Source organism: Chamaea fasciata, unplaced genomic scaffold, assembly GCF_029207755.1.
Source record: "Chamaea fasciata isolate MVZ Bird 193981 ecotype frontalis unplaced genomic scaffold, bChaFas1.0.hap1 SCAF_10, whole genome shotgun sequence".
Classification (NCBI taxonomy): Eukaryota; Metazoa; Chordata; class Aves; order Passeriformes; family Sylviidae; genus Chamaea; species Chamaea fasciata.
This window is the reverse complement of record NW_027094095.1, coordinates 9,999,295-10,017,136: the sequence shown is the minus strand read 5'-3', so window position 1 is coordinate 10,017,136 and position 17,842 is coordinate 9,999,295. Positions and strand designations below refer to the sequence as shown.

The 17,842-nt window shown below is 37.6% G+C and overlaps 1 protein-coding gene across 1 annotated transcript in view; it reads left to right on the top strand.

Moving 5' to 3' along the window:
• KCNT2 (potassium sodium-activated channel subfamily T member 2) overlaps nucleotides 1-11,785 on the top strand; it is a 131,610-nt gene extending 119,825 nt beyond the window's left edge. The window contains exon 29 of the transcript XR_010722424.1: nucleotides 11,039-11,785. The gene's annotated coding sequence lies outside the window, so the exon portion shown is untranslated. The remainder of the gene's footprint in view (nucleotides 1-11,038) is intronic.
• The last annotated feature ends 6,057 nt before the right edge of the window (nucleotides 11,786-17,842 follow it).

The following is a 17,842-nucleotide window of genomic DNA, read 5'->3' as shown; positions in this document are numbered from 1 at the left end:
GCTCTCAAAGTACAATACTCCATTTCTATTAATTTTTTTTCACAGAAAAAAGAAAAAGACTTTAGAAATAAACGCTCTACCCACAATAATTACCCCTACCATTAAACCAAAACAATTGTAATTATGAAAATTATTTTTCTAAAACCGACTGTGTAGCAAAATGCCGTGTATATTAGGTTGCCTCGGGATACACTGATTATTCAGATGCACATGCATTTAACTACATTCAGATTTTTAAATTACTTCATATGTGCTAAACACCCCCCCATAATTAGGCCTTATTAAAATAATAAAAAGGAAGAAAATTACTGCAAAGGAGTAGAGAAAAGCAGGAAAGGAATTAGAAAAAAAAAGTAAAATTAATATGGTACTCTTTCTCTACACTCCTTTTTATGTTATCTTTTCCTTATTTATTAGAAAAAGTCAGATTTGAGAGCTCGTGAATGAAGATCTGCCTTACTGTGTTCTAATTCTATCACATCACAGATTTTGGAAGGATATAAAACTTAGAAAACCAACCCCTCACATCATAGCAATGCTTTAATATTTTCCCAAATTCTTGAAGTAATGAGTTTTGAAGTGCAAGGGGGGTTGAGGGTGCTCCCACAAATGGCCAGTTTCTAAGTGATCTTTTGAGGAAATGCTCGGTGTGTTTGAAGGCTGCCGGACAGCATGAGATAGGGCTGCTTTCATCCCAAACTGCCAGCTGGCCAACAGATCACAGCATCTCTGCTACTTAGCCTTGGCTTAGTTAAGCCAGCTTTGAGGCAGGTTGGCTGAATGTCCATAAAAGGATGAGCTGGGAAGTGAGGGAAGAGCAGGAGAGGCACGCACCTAGACTAAAGGCAGTGTCTCCGGGAGAGAAGCTCCGTCAGGGCTCTGTCCTGCTGCCCTGCTGGCTCAGCACAGACTCACCCAGTCCCTTGGGAAGAGCCATGTCCCAGCGCCACCTCCTGCTGGCTCTGTAGGAGCTCCCAGGGATGGCCCTGGAGTCAGTGACATGAACCAATAACTGTTCCATCCCTCTTTTTGAAACTCCTGTTGAATTTCAGTCCCACATGCCACGGTATTTGGAGGATAAGCTTGGGCATCTCAGCGATACTTGCTCTTGTGGATGTAAAGAGAAGCAGAGATATTGCAGTTTCTGCCTGTACTAGTTTTTTATTGGATTACAGGTGAACAAAAGCTGCCTTAAAACCACACAAGGAGCAGAGAGCTGCTTGTACTGCCTCTTACCTGCACCACTTGTCATCCCAGAGAACTCATGCAACCCTTCTGTGGAAACTCACCTAAACATGTACTGCTGAGGTGTGACATGGAGAGAAGAGAGTGAGGAAATAAAATTATCTTGATATGTATTGTTGGAAAGATCTACATTTGGTTTTTCAATATTTGAAATAAGATTTTTTACAAGTAAAAGACGTGGTATGTGATCCTTAAAACCACTGTCTGTTACAACAACTACAGCAATTTGAACAGCAAAGGGTTTAATTAACTGTGAAGAGAATCAAGCACTTTGCATAAAGCACTAAAGAAGTAAATTAATAATGATTGCACATATTTAAGGAGCATATAGAATTAATTTAAGAAATATATAAAGTATTTATCTGCTAGTGCAGTGTAAAATCTTTGTAAATGTCCTTTACTGATTTAAATTATGCCTAGACTGAGTTAATCTCATCAAAATGCTAATTCTACACAGAAGTAGTATTTTTTGTTTGCCTTTTCCACTGGAGTATTTATAATTTTTTTTAAAAACCCCAGAAATATGTGAAAAATTGAAGAAGAATTTTAGTGGTTTTTTTTTCTTTAAATAAGTGCACTTTGGATTTAAAAATAGTCTCCAAAGAGAGAGCAACAGCTATCCTAGAATTTGCTTGTCTCTAGTTAGCTGCTATATAATTTTTTTCTTAAAGTACATACAGAAATATGGCTGCCAAATAATTAATCACATATAAACAGCAAAATTCCCTCTTTTTATGTAAGTGAAGTGCAATAAAATTTATCATCACTTGGATCTTCAACAGATAATCCAAACAGAAGGTGCCAAACACTTCTCAAAACAAAACATGTGTAAACAAAACAAATTTATGAGTATTATAATCCCCACAAATTCAGAGGTTGCTGCATATATGGAATTGGATCTAGAATTCTATTTGAAAATTATACCTCATACGGAGCCTTCTATCCAGATTTATTTAGGAATTTAAACATACCATTTTAACAGAAAAAGTGGGTCTTTGGAAGGATACTGCTTCAACTACACATAGCTGCCTTAAGTATCTGCATTTTACTATAATTAACTATAATTCACATGTAGATAGGGCAGTGTGAAAAATTCAGTTTAAGATCTGGAATCAGTAAGGAGAGAATTTATATTTTAACACAAAAAAAAAAGGTAGCTTAGACAGAGGTTGGAAACATGAGATACAATATTTGTTTGCTGCAGCTGTGTCTGAATTCTTAACTAAATTTATCATGGGCACAAGAACCAGGACTGCATCACTTTTCTTTATTAACTTTAGTACTTGGCTAGGTTTTTATTGGAATAAATTAGAACAGCTATTTGTATTAGAGATGTTTGGCTAATTTATATTTTATAATTAAAATTTTTGACAATAAGGAGTTACTTAGATCAGTTACAACAAAAATTAACATAAATTTAATTATGGGTGTTTATGTCTGGGTAGTTCATAAACAACTAGTCTGCAGGATTAGTGTCTCCCAATGCCTTATGTGGAGTCCTATAAAAGCTGCAGGATTCTGAAGTCTTTCTTGCCTCATCTCTTGGTTAATCATGAACTTGTGTAATTTAATTCAGTTAAAAATGACATTTATAAAGCCTCATTATTTGCTGGAACATGAGCTCCTAGTTTTGTCTCCACAGGGGACGTGCACATGGAAAGTCCTGAGCGTTTCCGTTCATCTGCCACTGGCAATAATTCCATGGGCTCGTTCACTGCAGGGACCAGGAATGTTCCTTCACCAGTGGAACCGTGTGGGTCTCGTGTTCTTGCATGCATGGACTCACCACAGGAAGTCAAAACACAGGAGAGGAAAACCAGAACCCTCCCTGGCTGGGAAAGGCACCGAACCAGCTCTCTCCCCTCCTGGATAGAGTGCTACCTCCATCCCCCTGAGGCTGCTGCCACGTATTTTTATGTCACTCTTACACACCAGGCATGAGCAATGAATGCCCCTCAGATCTCCAGGAGATGAAATCCAAACGTCACCTCGTTTGACTATTCCGACTCTGAGGTGAGTTTAGGGGAAGATGGGGAGAAGCTGGCAGCCTTTCCCACACAGTTGCTGCTGTGAGCACGTGCAGAGGCACTACACAGAGACCCTGAGAAACGTCCCCAAGGGAAATCACAGGCACCAGTGGATTTTTGGGTGCCGTGGGGATAGATCTGAGTTTAGTTGAGACTTTCAGTTTTAACTGCATACATCTGAATTCCAGTCCATGCGCTGCTGTATTTGGTAAACAATTCCACTGCCTAAAACTACACTGTATTTCAAGGAGACCCAAGGTGAAGCTGACCACTGGAGCTCCCAGGGCTGTTGAGAGCTACCTGATCCAGGAACAGGTTTTACCAACTGTATTTTTAGGTTTGGACTTCTTTTCTAAACCTTTAAAGATCAGTTGCCATAAATGAGGTGGGGAAATCATCTTCGTTCAGAGCTTTTAAAGAAAAACATATAAAGAATTATATCTTACTGAGCAAAGTATACCATGAATTCCATGCAGATAAAATCCTCACCCTTAGACAATTCTAAAAAAATTCCAGCATAGTGATCTACTTACCTCTCATTATCTAACTTGGCCAAAATCCAGATGTGAAGGTGTCTGGTCCTCTGGCATAACTGTTTCAAAACCACATGTTCCGTTTCTAAAATAATGTGAAGATGCAAAGAGCAGGGTTAAATAAGATTTAAAAGTGCCTTTACTTGCCTGAGTGAGAATATCTAAAATATACCCATCCTGACAAACTGTTCACCTTTCTGCTAGACTCCCAGGGATTTACTCTCAGTCCTGACAGTCAAGGACGATTCATTAAGGAGATATTTGGCAAGTTGTCATATATTGGCCACTGTCAGGCAGTTGCAGTGTCTCATTTGGACAGCTTTCAGCAAAATGGGCTGCAAAAAAGGGCAAAATTTTGGTATGCAAAAGGTTCTTCAAAACTGGAACTTCTTACAAGTATTCTTAAAACCCAAATACCTTCTGAGCTGATTTGTTTAAGAAATTCTGGGAAGGAAGACTTTCCTCATGTTTCGACATTACATTACAAGGGGAAATAAAGTTGTGTACTATGTCTTAAATCCTCCATGAGGCTATAAATTAGCATGCACTGAAATGATCCTATTAATCCCACTGGACTGAAGGAAGAGTATAAACAGGAGTCACTTTTCTGGCGCTCATGCAAATGTTCAGGTTACACAGTAGCAAGAAGGGGTTTCACTGGGCTGAAATGCTCTACCAGCTGTATCCTGGTTATATGTAACTAAAGTATTTGTATGTGTTAGTTCAAAGAAGAACTAATAATTATTCTGTGGGTGCAACTGCTATTCCTTTATCGTGGCTTAATCTTAGCTGGGCCTGTAGATGGTGCTGTGACATCACTGATAATAGTAGTGGACAGCGAGAATATTCACTTTTGTCAGTGGCCAAAACCCAGCTCACATTACAGAGCAGTCATAAAATCCATGTTTTCAGTCTCCATAAAACCAGCTGGTAGTACCAGTTCAGGTTTTATTGGAAAACTGTCTGGTTTACAGCATCTGAGCTTGCCTTCTCATTGTCCACAACCGCCAAATGATTATTTCCTGGAACAGATTGCTCTGAAAATACTCCATTGTAATAAAATCAGATTTTTTTTATATTCCTGTAGAAAAAAAAAAAAAAAAAAAAGACATTTTAGTCTAGTATCCAAACAAACATTACTTTTATGTCAGCCAGTTTTTAAAAAGTAGTCTTGCGGCTACAAATTCTTAGAATGTATCATGCAGTCTTTACAGTACGTAGTTTTGTAGTACTTTAAACATCAAAAGCAGAACAAAAAAGCAAATTTGGAGTATTTATCAATAAACTTCATCAGTTCAGAATGAATTTATGTGTAAACTGTGCCAAGAAAAATGCACATGACTTCTATATTAAAAAATGGGTTGTGATGACTGGGCTGATTACACTGAAATGATTTTATGGGTATTTCTGATTCGAAAGAAGTTTCACTTCCTGTGGACAGAGTTCCTGAGTTAGAAAACTCAATTTTCAAAATCACTCCTACAAAGTTTGAAGAAGGTGTACTTTCCTGGTCATTAAGGAGAGCACAGGAACAGACTGAACCTTTATCAAGACACTGCACTCAGTCCATTGTACTTGACATAAGATATTTTCCAGTTCTTTGATCACCTCTCAGACTGGATTCTGAAATGCAGGATAAGATACCTTTTTCCTAATGTCATGGTATTTACAATGGAGTAGGTTCCTAGCACATTTTTTTGGGATCCCCTTGACTGGATTGGAATTCACATCACAGGAATTATGCGAACTTATTTATACAAGCATACTTGGTTCACATCATTTGTCAACAAAGGAGAGGGTTTAATCTACAGTTTTCTCAAACACTGTAAAAGAGATAAGACGAACCACTAAAAACATTTAGCTTTCAAACATTAAGTTAAACTGTTACTTCCTTGTTAAAGACTCAACCTTTTCATCACAGTTCTGGATTATACTGCTATGTTTTAAAGACATATGAACACATATAAAGATTATGATGGCTACCAGGAAATTATGTGAGCAACAGAACTGGAAGTTAAGAAAAATTTATTACAGCATATTTGATGCATATGTCTGACCTAGGAAAGCAATGATGTCTGCAATGTTCTAAAATAAGTATACTAAGTGGTAAAGACCTATGACTTTTTTGATGACTTACAGTCTTCTCCAGTTATGCTCTCCGTATTTTTCTTAGTGGTTTCTGCTACACCAAATAATATAGTAGCTGAAAAAAATGTAGTTAAAAATTGCCTCAAGGCAAGTACAGAAAGAAGTATTTCATGCATATGAATGAAATACGAAACATGCAATTTTTTTTCACTAAGTTCTAATGTTCTTCCATTTTCTACCACACCTTAGCTCTTTTATTTTGTTTAGTTTACATGGTCTATAAATCAGTTTTGTACTGCAGATCACTGTCATATATAATGAGAACCATAGTTTTGAAATGTAGGAGTCATTTATCTTAGCATGGAAATAGCAGAGAAAGGGAAGCTTCACTCAGCAGTGAAAGCAGTGGAAAACAAAATTAGTGATGCTGCACAGAGACTCTTCCAGTTCTCAGAATAGCACTTCATTGGGTATTTCTCTCATAATCAAAAGTTCCCAAAGGAAGAAAGAGCAACTGCTCTCTGCTATCCCTCAAAGAATCAAGTCATCTAAAAAGCAAAGGCTCCAACCCTAGAACTCTGTGACCACTTACAAATTTCTTCCTTACTGTGAAAGCAATGAGATATTTTCAGCCTTGGCATGACTATCTGAAATACAACATAGTGTGGTACTAGGAAGGGGAACAGAAAATTGAGAGCTGTAACAATACGGATGTGGGCTAAATTTAGAGATAAGCAGGTCATTATAAGCAAAGGAACAAGACCTTTGGAAAATCAGACAAGATTTTAATATAAACTTGCTTATTCTTTATTATTAGGATTAAGGTAAAGAAAATCTTATGGAAGTAATAAAGTATTCTGTTGTTTTATCGATGGCAAAAATAAGAATCAAAGCTTCTAAATTTTGATGAATAAAGCATGTCCTTTTTACAAGCTGGCTGTTCACTTTGCCTGTGCACGTGGGAGAGTGCCTCCATTTGGTGCTATCTCCATGGTATTAGAAAAGAACTTTTCCCTTCAAACCAAACTGACCAGTGAAATGAACCTGGGTTTCACATATCCCAGGATATTCCTTCACTTACTGAACCAATATGCACACCCCCCCACTTTTTTTTTCTCCTTTATATCTTCTATTTAAGGGCTGCAGAGGGGAAAATTATCAATTTTCTAATAAATTTAAAAGATTTTGATTGTTTATTAGTGTGTTTGAAACATTCTGAGTATAAGAAAAGTTTTCAGGAAACTGTCAGCATTAGAAAAACACTTGAGGTCTGTTCACCTGTGAAATCCTGTTAAGCTGAATATCCTTCCTCTAAGAGCATGGTGTGCAAGAATTCAGCTTTTGTCCCTCCTTTCTTTCATATCTTGTTCCTGAAGTGTGGGAAATAATCAAATTCTCCTAATTTCTTATACACAACTATGCAAATATCATAACTTAAAAGAGTGCTCATGATTTCCTTTGTTACAGAAGCTGCCATAGTCACTTTATTTCCCTATAGGAAGAGTTACATAAGTTATTTATTCCCTTTTTTGTAAATAATAGTAAATGGTTCTTCTGCTAGACAATTCAGGTTATTGCTCACAAGGGCCATCAAGTTATGGATGCACTAAAGTGCAGCAGGAATAAAATATCTACCACCTTAGAGCTTATGGTGTGTCCAAAAAATCTTGAAATTTTTAATAGGCTGTGATATATTTTGCCACTGCAAGTGACTTTCACAACTCACTGTGCAACAAATGATTTAACCATTGCCAATCGGTTCTTGGGAATCAAAGGCATTGATTAAATTGCACTTTCTTGATATTTACAATCCCATCCTCCCATAACTAGAAATGCATGGTGAAGAAATCCATCTTCAGTGTGAACTTCAGCGAGCAGGGTGAGAACTAGTCTGAGAACCTTTCGAAATAGCCCCGAAAAAATGTCACAGAAGCATCACTTCAGCTTTGAGGTGGTGCCTGTGTGTGTCTGAAGATGTAAGGTAGGCTGTGGAACTATGAAGCCATTATTTAAGTCAACTACCATTTTATTTTCCTCATGCTTCCGTTTCCAGCTTTCCTTTTCTTCATCCAGTTTTAATTTAACCTTTATGACTTGTGTAAGAGTATTTATGTGAAACTGAAACCCAGACCTCTGTTAAGAGGATACATCCTGATCCAAACCCAGCGTTCTTAGCAGTTTTAAATTTGGTATGGAACAAAAACAACCCCAAAGGATCTCTTCTGTGCACATGCAATAAAATGTGCGAACCACTCTATAAAATAATACATAAACTTTATTTCCTACCTGTCTAACTGCACTGCGACATGATATACTTTACATTAGCTATTATTTCTGCAAATTCCCATTTTCTCTGTCAAATGATGCATGAAAGTGAGAATCACTACAGCTTAATGGAATAAGCCTCTTATCAGTGCTATATATCAAAGGCATCCCTCTCTGAACACCTAAGGACAGAGGGATCAAACGTTCTAAAACAATTTAACTTGAATTCACAATGGGTCGCTGGGTTTGAGGTTTGGCTGCTGCTGCTGTTTATTTTTCCCTTGCAGTGGGGACAGTGGTCAGTGTTATGCTGTTATTTGCACTTTACAGGCTTAAGTGTGCTGGAGGTCAGCAGGGGGTTACAGATAAGGAATGATAAAAGAAGCACTAGATTTGTCTCTATTGCTCAAGTTTGGAAAAGAAAAAAAGCGTGTTTGAAATAATTCATATAATGTCATAATAATTAATATAATAAATAATATCGATGACTGGTATAACAGCATCAACATAATATAAATAATATAATAATTAATAATTGATGAAGTATCCAAAAGGAGGCTGAAAATAGTATTTTATATCCAAAGCTGTTGTCACATAGGCTGTGCCTAAAGAACAGCAGCACAGGTTTGGGGTAAGCTACAAGGAGTGATGAGGCAGGAGAAGGGAGAGAAAGAGAATTCAAGTCCATGACTACCCTGACCTGGGCTGATCTCCTCTGCATCTCTTCGAGCTTGTGGTAACAGTGTTTTGTATCTGCAGGGCAGACAGCATGATTCAAGTACCATCCTGGAAGGGAGGCAAACAGGTACATGAGGAGTTGTGCCTTTCATTAATGAAAATCATAAAAAGATATTCCCAATTTACCTTTGCAGAGGGAAGTCTAGAGCTGTGTAAAAGGTTTCAAACAGCACAGTAAGAATGAGTTCAGAAAACTTCATACATGTCCCCTTTTTGCATGTTGCTGAAAGCCAAACTTCAACTGTCATCTTCTTTAATCATACCAAGCTTATGGTGTGGGAGAAAGTGAGTCTGACTTGAAATGTTCAGCTGGCTGCCTACTATTACTTCCCTTTTCAAAGTCTCACCTTCATTATAAAGCTGCATCTTAGCTAGATTTTCTAGCTCTGTGGAGACTTAGCTTATAGAAACTCTGCTTCATCTTCTGAGTTGCACCCTCTTTTGGATTCAGTCAACTGGTATTTGATTGTTTTTTCATGGGAAGATGTTTATGTTATTATATTGACTTTCATATTATTCATAATTTGTAGGATGTGTTTCTTGTCTTGAGAAAAGGGCTTTGCCCACAACTTAGTCTATGCTCCAGAACTTTTGACTTCAATTTTTTTTTTTTTTTTTTTTTTTTTTTTTTTTTTTTGGTAATTTCCTGGTCATTCTGTGACACTGCATTTATCTGGGATGATCTTCTCTATCTTAGAAAATTCCAGCAGGATCCAGATGAAGCAAAGAAAGAGTGAATTATTTCAGTGACACTTGACAAAGTTTGAAAAAAGCTAATAAATGTTTGCATATTTTTAAGAAGTTGGACAAACAGATTTCAAAAAGTTTCTGCCTTTTCAGCAGAATAGTCCTTTAACACTGTGCTCATGAGTATTCAGCTCACAGGTGAAGCAGTGTGAGCAAGAATGGGACACAGATGGAAAAGTGCTGACAGAAGCAGTTGTACAACTTCCTAGGTACGAAGGGACAGTACAGCTGGAGGCACAGAACTGATATTAATTATTTTTTTTCTTTGTGAGGCCATGAAGGTTTTATTTTTCTAACCCTTTATTCTCAGTTCAAAGAACATTTGACAAGGGCTGACTCGGTGAACCAATCTTTTTAGTGTGGTTTATAGAATCAAGTAATGAATCTTTAAACCTGGTGATATAAATTGCCTCTTCAAAGTGTCAGGAATTGCTGAATATTATATTATTTTCCAGTTTTAAAAGTTCTGAAGCAGAGAGAAAAACCAGCACTATATGATGAATGCTGTCAGTTACACAACACAAAATCAGCCCTTGATCCTATAGGTTACATGTGACTTTGGACCCTAAGTAAAGAGGATCTGTAAACTGCAAATTCAAGAAAGGTGCAACAAGATTAATGAAAAAGGCTGAGTATGATCATAGATATTAGTAATAAATACTGAGATATTTACATCATGTTTAATGACCCTACTTTGTCTATTTCAAACACTTCTGAAGTTTGCTATTGTATTGAAAATGATGAGTTATTTTCTCTTTTATACACATCTACTTATGTAAAGAAATGGCTGACAATCAAGTCTCCTTTCAAAAGCCACATTACCTCTACGGGACCTACTTCCTCTGCAGGCAAAGTTGCCTTACCAATTCAAGGATAACAAGTGAGAATGCTGGAATGAGTAAAAGAACCAGTGCACTTAGCAGAAACCATGGGAGACTGGTCAAAAATACCGGTCAGTCCACTGCATTAAACAAGAAAAAAATAGATATATTTGGGAAAAGGTGCAAAACTACTCCATCCTTATCAGTACCTTAGCAAAATCCATGCTTGTCTCAATACCTCACTCATGACAATGTCACTGTAACAGAGAGAGCATAACTAATCAACCCAATTTTTCAAAGCCAATACTGCTCACACGCCATTTCCTTACTTGTGCAACTCTGACTCCAAGGGTTTTACACTGATAATGAAATCAGAGTCTCACTTCCTGAAAAAAACCCAAAAAACAACAAAGTGATGAAAGCCATAAAATGCGGTTTAAGGGGCACCAAATTGCAGCCACAAATCTGTTGAATTAGCAGAGTGCAGAAAATGAAGCCCATGTTTCATGGGGGATATTTAGCTGCATTTCACTGTCAACAGATAACTGAGTCTGTTTTATTCTGGTCTTTTCAGGAACCACACACCTGGATCAACTTCTCAATGCAACTTAGCAATATTAGCTGGCAAATAGGATAATGAACACATTTCAAAAAGGCAAAGAGCATCCTAGTTTAGATCCCAGTTTCAGAAAAAAGAAAAAATCTCTGCCATGTTTCTTGCCACTGACAACAAGAGGAGTCAAGAGAAGAAGTCTGAACAAATGTATCTGTGATATTTTCTGAAATAGATCCCATCCCTGTCTTCACTGATGTTTTACTCATGCCACTTCCTCTTGTTATGGTCAGCATTCTTTTCCATTGTGATCACATAATTAACACTTACTATTTATTCTGTAACAGAAAGCCTGCAGTTAGGTATAAACATAAATGCTCTAAAATGCTGAAATCTATTTTCCACCTTTTATTTAATGTAAAATAACAATTTAATTCCATACAACTTAGTGATACCCAGAAATAAACAAGAATGTCCACAGAGATGTTAATTTGCATTAATATAACTGAAGTATCTGTTACATTGCTCTGTGTAAGGCACAGGTCTGATTTTAACTGAAAATAGGTAAGTTATGGAGAAACTTTGTTTTGTTTATCAGTATGATAATTTTTAGGGGGAGGGGGAGAGCAGAAGAAACCTGCACATATATTTTGCATAATAAACTTATGTGATCAGAAAAAATCTTTGGAATTCAAGTAAAAAACCTCTCATCAAAAACCTTACAGGAGGATAAGCCTACAATGTGATTTTTTTTCTAGTTATTATTAGTTATTACTTGGATTGTAGGTGACAAAAGAATCCTATGTATTAAACAAAATATTTGTTTGAAAATGCATCACAAGTCCTTGGAATTTTCAGCTAGCTAGATATCCCCCAGTCCACCAAAAGGCCCCATGCCAATGGGACTCCAGGTGCTCCAGCAAGTCTAATCCTGGTGGTTTGTTTGAATTCCATCTCGGTCAGCTGAATAATTATCAGACAGTGGCCACATATGCCCTTTAGGATACCTGTAACCCCCTATTTTCATTTCTCTACTTTTCAATTTACTTCCCCATCCCTACTATCAGCTGCCTTTTTGCCCCCTTTCCACCTTTTTATCCAGTCGGTCTCCTAATTTCTTCCTCTGGTAAAGGCCACTAGATACTCTCAATTCTCAATCAGATTACAAATCTCTCTCCAAAATTTCAATCAGATACCCCAGGACTGTCTCCTCCTGCCTGGCATGAAACACCTCTGAGGGAAGGTGTGTACCTGCACTCACAGGGGGGCTGCCGGATTTCACTTGTAACTCCAACAGAAAAACCTGAAAATCAATAGTTTCAAGGAGATGTAAAACTTTCTGACAGGAGCTTCCCCTCAGCTGTGCCCAGGTCTCTGCCTAGTTCTGAACAAAGCCTTTTATCCTCCTGCCTTGCTCCAGGCATGCAGACAGTGCATCTATCCAAAATCCAGAAATAAGGAGGACAGATATAAAGCTGCTGTTCCTTTCCCTGACTCACTGCAGTGACTAAACATTGATTATAAAAATCTTAAAAATATATTTTCTTTTTTTCTATCCCTCTGATTGCAGTAGGCATTTATCAGATGTTAGAGGATGTGCAGCAAAGCATTAGTGAAATCAACCAGGTTGAAGTAGGAAAACCAGTTACAGGCTCGTCACCTGAGCTGATCCCAATCTTGCTGTAAATCAAGCAAATAATAAATACAACTGGAGACAGATGATTTCCATTGCTTTACACTGGTGGATTTGGTCTCAAGCACTCAGTGCCTCACTGGTACCAGAGTGTGTGATCACTTCATACCTGTAGAGATAGGTATAGACATCAGCAAACACAAGGGTTTTGTTTCACCTCACAGAAACAGAAATTGGCGTTTGGGATGGAGGGTCAATATCACAGTGAGGGAAATCTGCTACAAACCTTTAGAAGAAAAAAAGGGGAGAAAGGAATTAGGAGGGGGAACGATGGTTGGCACCAGAAAAAGAACACTTTAATAAGGGATAAAAGAAAATAGGAACAGTGCCCCAACACCACGCAAAGTATCCAGGAGAACTCTGTGGGTGTAACCAACCAAAGCGCAGAACAATGGGGTGTACAGCAATACACAGAACCTTCGGGAAGGAAGATTCTAGCAACATAACCATATGAGGAACACAACTGGCCAACAGGAGAACAGAACTTCGGCTAATTAACATAACAACCTCAGGATCTTCTGGGTAGAGGTTTCTAACTCGACCTACCTTAAAGGAAGGACACCCATGGCCCTGAATTTATTCCTGACTCGCTGTAAGCAGGAGCTGGCTGGCCTTTGGCCCCCACCATCTCAGCTCCCGCCCGCCAATGGGCAGTCAAGCTGCAGGGGCAGCAGGGCGAGAGCACCAGAGCTGCAGATGACAGCAGGGAGAAAGCAGCTCACTGCAGTCAGGGGTGCTGCTCACTCTGCTGTCCCTTTTATATCATCTCACAGACTGCCTCCTGCTATCTTCATTATTTGTATCTGTCATTATGACTATCACTCTTTTACCCCCAAATAATCTCTGCATTAGCTGAATATGAGGAAGGTCTACTTTTCCCCTAATGGGTAACCTGAGCGTGGATCACCCCTGGCTGGATTGGAAAGTGGAATGTCGTGTTAGTTCTGACAGGAGAGAGCTTTCTGTGGTTACTGAAAACAGCACAAGCACTCTGTTAAATAAAGTATGATATGACTTAGTATTTATTCCTAAGTATACCAACATGAATGTCTGGCAAGCCAGGACAGTAATTAATAATATCTGTAAACAATATTTGTTTTGATTACATTCATAACTCTGAACCAGTACTGATGGAATTGCCAAAGTAAACAAGTTTTTATTTTTTTTACTCTTCCTCCATGTTCATATAGCCCTGATTTCTTCAGCTGCTGACATTTTATAAATGTCATAGTTTATGAGGAAATAATAAAACCCCAGGTAACACCACACAACACCGTGACCTTTAGCTGAGGGATTGCTCTAAGTTCTTTAGTAAGCTCAGTAAAGAAATTTGGAGGTGAAAATTCAGGTTCCAGGAAGTAATTGAAGACTTCAAAGGTCACAAATTTTCTGTCAGTGAGTCAGACTCAGGAATATCATTCCTTTTCTAACCTGATGCTTAGGATTTGATTCTGCTAATGATCTATTTTAGCAACAAATAATAAACAGCTTAAACTGAAACTGTGGAAATTTTCATTATTATTTGGAACTGAATTGTTTAAAGTGACCAGTTTAGTCAAACCTAAAGGCATTCCCATTTACAGGGTTTTTGCCTAGGAAGTAGATTTTGTGAATATTTCCACAACAGGATTTCCAATCTGTTTCCAATTTCTTGCAGGTACACATTGGCATTTAATGAACCATTCCCAAAACACAGCTAGAGAAAAATGGATTTTTCTGATATTTAAACAAAGATTATCAGAATCATTTTGAAGACATTTGAATTCTATCATAACTTTAATAGGTGTTTTGACATTTGAAGGTGTTATCATAACTTACCTGTCATGAAATTTGAGGAAGAATCCTCCTCCTCCTCCTCTCCCCATGAGCCCATGTATGTGTATCCCAGCAGAATTTCAGATTTTTAATCCCCAGACTTCAAGAATAGAGGAGAATGCACCAGTTTATTTTATGCTGCCTAGAAAATGGAATTGGACACAGAATGTCAAGGTCTAGATTTTCTAATAGGACAGACAGACATTAAACAATTTCTCACCACTAAAATAGTTCCATATAAAGCTGCTTGAAACGTGAAGCTACAATAACCAGAAGCAGTAGAACTAAAAACCAGCTAAACAATTAATACTTAGCCAACAAATCACTCTGGGTATAAAAAAGAGGACTAAAAATTAATGTATTGTATGTAGGTACTTGATAAATAAAGTCAAAGCAGTGCAGATATAAAATAACTGCAGTGATTGTGCCACAAAGGCAAGAATAGTCACAGTTTTTCTGTGTGCTTCATTTGAAATAGAAGCAGGAAGAATCAGTCATGCTCTGGAAAGTTGTGGGAATGGACACTTTCTTATAGATAGTACAAGAGACATTGGACAACTTCTTCCAAAATGAAGAATTACTAATCCCAGAAAAGGAAGAGAAGATATCCAATGTAAATGAGACATGGTTGCTGCAATGGCATAAAATTTCAGAGAGATTGGTGACACTGGAAAAAGTGAATTTCAGGTCACTGCCACAGGACAGTTTTAATTTTGTTCAAATAGTCTTAAACCCACAACTTGTTTTTAATACCCCTAGGATGAGAAAACATAAATTATATCTTTGGGATAGAATGGGAAGGCTGAAATACACTCAGAACTTGTCCTGGACAATCACTTCAGTTTGAGCTCATGTGAGAGTTGTGGTTTAAGTCACTGAGTTTCTGCAAAAACATATAAAAGATATTTTCTTGCCAGAATGCATAGCTCCCTCCTACTCCAATCATGACTTGCAATGGATTAATTCCTCACTTTCAGAAAAAAGTGGCAATAGAGAACATGGAACAAGAAAACAATTCACACTTGCCTCAGCCTAAGGTTTAAATGACTTCACTCAGCTCCTAAAGCATCTTGATCACGATTCAAAAAATCCCAACAATTGACAAGTGGTGAAATGAGTTGTTTGATCAAAGCCCGAAGTCAGCACTTTGTTGCAGAGTCTGCCATCTGTTCATTGCTGTCATGCAAGGAGCACACCAGCTTGCTGCTGGAATAGTGTGAATTGTGACACTACTGGCACACACACTTAGGAGCACTAGTATAATATCGATAACTTTGTAAGAGAAAAGGAAGCCTGTGAGCAGTTTGCTATTTATAGCTCCAGTGAGCTATACATGTTAATGGTGGTGTGAGCACTGGGGGTCCCTGAACTCTCAAAGCTGTGCTGCATTTAGGTAAGAACTGTGAAGTCAGTTCTAAAATAAATATTAAAAAACTCAACAGTATTTTTAGCACACGGAGATACATCTCAGTAGTAGGCCACTTGGTAATTCCAGAGAGAAATTTTAGTGTTTTGGTGAATTAATGCATCCTGTAAATATTGCTAAGAAAGGTAACCATTGCCTTACTATAGCTGTCTCTGAATTGTAGTGGTACCCTGTTGTAACATTTATTACAAAATATCACAAAGCCATCGAACTCACCAGCTTCTCATGTCACACACTATAGTCTCCTAATGCCTGAATTGTAGGAAGAAATTTCTGTAAAATCTCTCACCATGCCAAAAACCTCTCTTCTAAGCCCTCCATTCACATTTTATGAGTGACACTTTTTTTGCAGCTCACACTTTCAAATTTATTAAGCCTAGTGTCATTTTTTTTTGTCCAAAGCCACAGCTTGTACTTAGAAGGCTTCTGCATGTCAGTGCTGCTCAGATCTCAGGAAAATGATCTATCACTACATCTCAGTCCTCCACTACCTACATAGATAATGGATTTTACAATGAAAGATTCATCAGAAAAAGAGCAGATGAAATCATAGATTTGCCTGTTAATAAGGGAACTCTTGCACTCACATAGAATAATTTAAGGGAAAAGCTTATTTTATATCCAGATATAACTATCTCTTCCTTACATCTTGAAAAAGAAATTTGCTATTATAGTTACCTACTTTTAGAATTAAAATCTACACTAAATTATAATTATGATTGTACAATAAACACTGTTACTACTGATAAATAATACAGGCTTTGCCAATGTAAAAAATGCATTTTTTTAAACTCAACATGCAATGATTATGAAAGACAGCATGAGTTTTATCTCTACAGATTTTGCAGCGTGACTCATTCATAATAACCTTTATTACTCTCCAACAAAATCTGTTAAAAATTATTCTGTCATAGAAAAGAACATTTTAGATACGCTTTGCACATCTAACACCAATTTATAAATCCATTCTTTCTAGAGTCGTGTTTTGCACTTGTATTGCACACCTTAAAAGAAACAAATCTGGGGTGACCTCACAGACACCACCAACACGAAGATCATGTCACGGTTGTGACTGAATACAAGAATTGCTGGGCATTGGAAAGGAGTATAAGACAGCAGATTTCCTATGTAGAGCAGCATCTGGAAAGTATTAATTAGAAGTTATTAGGAGCCTAATCTGAGGGTCATTTAGGAAAGGTCAGGTGAAACAATTTCAAAGAGGAAATAGAATATGAATGCCTCTCTGCTTGCCTCTTCCATCATTAAGCGCTCATTAGGAGATGTGATTAAGCAAAGTGTTTGAAATCCTGCAATGAGTTCCCCGAGTCTGTGCAGCAGCTGGTTTAAGCTCGTTCTGCAGTAGATTGAGCCATCTAATGAGATGGTCTGATAAAGATTTCAAGCAGAAGGAATTGTGTTCTTCAAAAAATCCTGAGACACTGAATTTCTTTGTGTTTGGATTTTTTTTCTTTTTTTTTTTTTTTTCTTTTTCTTTTTTTTTTTTTTTTTTTTTTTTTTTTTTTGTGACGAGAGAAAATGATGAATTCCTATACAAACCCTGAATGAAATTAGCTTTGTAAGGGGCAGGGGTCAGGCAACTGGAATTCTCTATTCAAGACTCACTAGTAAGAGAATTTGTTCAAGGTATTTCATCATAGCTGTGGCAAGAACGAGGGGGAAAATATACCTTGTTCTCATTCTTGAGGAATTCTTGCAAAGATTTGCTGCAACAACAAAGCAGTGCTCTGCAGCAGCATCAGGGAGACCTGAATTTTTCCTGTGAGCCATTGAGAGATCATAAGGTGGGGAGATGGAGGTCTGATACCACAGCTCCTATTAGGGCTCCTGTTTCAGGAGGCTGTGGATGGAAGTCAAAATCCCTGCTTATCTC